The sequence below is a fragment of the Salvelinus sp. IW2-2015 genome, unplaced genomic scaffold (genome assembly GCF_002910315.2).
Source record: "Salvelinus sp. IW2-2015 unplaced genomic scaffold, ASM291031v2 Un_scaffold1553, whole genome shotgun sequence".
In the NCBI taxonomy this organism is placed as follows: Eukaryota; Metazoa; Chordata; class Actinopteri; order Salmoniformes; family Salmonidae; genus Salvelinus; species Salvelinus sp. IW2-2015.
The window spans coordinates 190,559-193,848 of NW_019942984.1; the positions used below are offsets into that span (position 1 = coordinate 190,559).

General features: G+C 43.4%; 1 pseudogene; it reads left to right on the plus strand.

Annotated features, from left to right (window-relative positions):
- Positions 1 to 3,290, plus strand: part of LOC112071237 (kinesin-like protein KIF16B) — a 72,280-nt pseudogene that overhangs the window by 55,578 nt on the left and 13,412 nt on the right.

Sequence of the window (3,290 nt, forward strand, 5' to 3'; positions counted from 1 at the left end):
CCAGACCACAGCTCAACCACTCTCTCTCTGTAAACCCCAGACCACAGCTCAACCACTCTCTCTCTGTAAACCCCAGACCACAGCTCAACCACTCTTATTCTCTTAGGGTCAGTTTCCTGGACACACACTAAGCCTTTCAATTTACATTGAGAATGATCTTTAGTCCAGGACTAGTTTTTAATAAAGTGTTTCTGGGAAACCAGCCCTTTCAACACAACCGACTCTTACTCCCGAACAAGAGAACACTCCAGCACACAGAACGTAACAAACCTTTCCCTACTTTTCCTCCTATAGATCACTTCGCTTGTGATTTTGCTGCTCAAGTTTACTTTATCTAACTCCTGTACAGCTTAGTTTGTGTAAATTTTTAAAGTCAATTTGCAAATTTTTACCTCGGAGTCATAATTATTACTGTGCCGTCGGTTAAAGTCTTCCTGCCAAACCAGAAACACACAGATGGCTCTCTTCAAAGAAATGCATTTTCCCTCTTCCACTTCCTCCGAGCCGTCTCCTTCTACATGACCTGTGTACACACACACACACACACACACACACACAAAGCCATTCTTCATAGCGCGTTATCAACAACTATTTATTTCTGTCTATTAATGAGTCCTGTAATCCTCTCAGAATGGTATTTAGACCGGATCATTATGGGATTATCATATGACATCATAAAGGAAGTCATATGCTTAAGACAAATGTACTGTTATAACCTGCGTTATAACCTGCGTTATAACCTGCGTTATAACCTGCGTTATAACCTGCAGGCTTCCAGTAAAGTGCTACCCAACTGTGTCCTTGGGTAATAGTCTCAACTCCAGGCTCTGTAATGGTAGCAATCTATTCTTTCCAATCACGTAGGTCGTGTCCCAAATGACACTCTTTTTCTCTTCACAGTMCACTTCTTTTGACCAGGGCCCATAGGGCACTATAAAGGGCATAGGGTACCATTTTTGGGACCCGTACATTTTACAGAGGCGGATTCAGTAGCTAATGGAACACATCAAGGCTGTTAAGTCCTTTTATTTTAAAATATATTTTTTACGGTGTATTTAATGTGTGTATGAATTGCATTCCAAATGGTACCTGGTCTAAAGTAGTGCACTATAAAGGGAATAGGGTCTCTGGTCAACAGTAGTGCACTAGACCAGAGCCCTATTCCCTTTATAGTGCACTACTGTTGACCAGAGCCCTATTCCCTTTATAAAYTAGTGCACTATATAGGGAATAGGGCTCTGGTCTAAAGTAGTGCACTATATAGGGAATAGGGCTCTGGTCTATAGTAGTGCACTATATAGGGAATAGTGTGCCATTTGGGAAGAATGGCTGATGTTAAAGCTCGACTTTGGGCAGAAACAGAAAAAATGACGTATTTTTAAAACTGTGTAACTGGTCAACACATACTGGAGCAGTTACTGGCTAGCTTGGCTAACCAACTAGCTACGTCGGTCGTGGTGCGCAGGACCAGAAAAATTGGGGTAAAAAAAATTAAAAAAAAAATAATATTTTTTGGGCGACATTTTGACTTGACTACATTTTCATTAGGATTTTTTTTAAATGTTTCAATAAAATGAGGTTAAAGTTGTCACGTGCAACAAAATACAGCAAGTGTAAACTGTACAGTCAAATGCTTACCCTCCAGATTTTCCTCAACAGAATACTTGTCGTGTTCAATGGAGAAATGTTAAGAGCTCACAGGTAATGAAATATGTTCAGTCAGTTAGAATTGCCCGCTTTGGAAAGACTACAAGCGTCTTTGATCGGGAACAGCGTGTTTGATCGGAACAGCGTGTTTGATCGGGAACAGCGTGTTTGATCGGAACAGCGTGTTCGATGACCTCATCCATATGTATCCTAGTGCATAAAGTCCATTGTGCATAAAGACCATTGGTGGGATCACTGATGTTCGCCATGCCTAGTTTTCTGTTCGCAAAATGGGTGTGTGTATGTAATAGTGTGTATATTATGTTTCCCCCCCAGAGTGGACTTCTCTCCAGCCTGTCCGTGACGGACCTCTCCGAGCCTACAGAGAACCTGTCCGTGACGGACCTCTCCGAGCCTACAGAGAACCTGTCCGTGACGGACCTCTCCGAGCCTACAGAGAACCTGTCCGTGACGGACCTCTCCGAGCCTACAGAGAACCTGTCCGAGGCAATGCTTTTCCATCCCAGGTCAGTTTTTACGAGGAAATCACCAATAAGTTTGTGCACCTGTCGGGTCCAAGTGTGGCAAATGACACCATTCTCCAGACAGTCTTTTGTAACTGTAAGATTAATAAGAGCTGCAGTGCAGTCGAACGTTTGGACACACCTCATTCCAGGGTTTTTCTTTATTTTTTTTACTGTTTTCTACATTGTAGAATAATAGTGAAGACATCAACTATGAATTAACACATATGGAATCATGTAGTAACCAAAGTGTTAATCAAATCAATCAAATGTATTTATAAAACCTTTCTTACACAGCTGGTGTCACAAAGTGCTGTGCAGAAACCCAGCCTCAAACCACCAAACAGCAACCAATGCAGGTGTAGAAGCACGGTGGCTAGGAAAAACTCCCTAGAAAAGCCAGGACTTAGGAAGAAACCTGGAGAGGACCAGGCTATGAGGGGTGGCCAGTCCTCTTCTGGCTGTGCCGGGTGGAGATTATAAAACAGAAATGACCAAGATGTTCATAGATGGTCGACAGGTAGCCTAGTGGTTAGAGCGTTGGGCCAGTAACCGAAAGGTTGCTAGATAGATTTTTACTTGTCGGCTCAGGGATTCGGTCGTTCTTTCCCTCAACAAGGCAGTTAACCCACTGTTCCTAGGCCGTCATTGTAAATAAGAATTAGTTCTTAACTGACTTGCCTAGTTAAATAGAGGTAAAAACAGAAGAAAAAAGAAGGGTATAATAATCATTCACAGTGGTTGTAGAGGGTCCAACAGGTCAGCATCTCAGGAGTAAATGTCAGTTGGCTTTTTATAGCCGGTCATTCAGAGTTAGAGACAGCAGGTGCGGTAGAGGGAGAGAGTTGAAAACAGCAGGTCTGGGACAGGTAGCACGTCCGGTGAACAGGTCAGGGTTCCATAGCCGCAGGCAGAACATTAACTGGAGCAGCAGCAGGCCAGGTGGACTGGGGACAGCAAGGAGTCATCAGGCCAGGTAGTCCTGAGGCATGGTCCTAGGGCTCAGGTCCTCAGAGAAAGAGAGACAGAGAAGAGAGAATTAAGAGAAGCTACTTAAATTCACACAGGACACCGGATAAGACAGGAGAAGTACTCCAAGATATAACAGACTGACCCTAG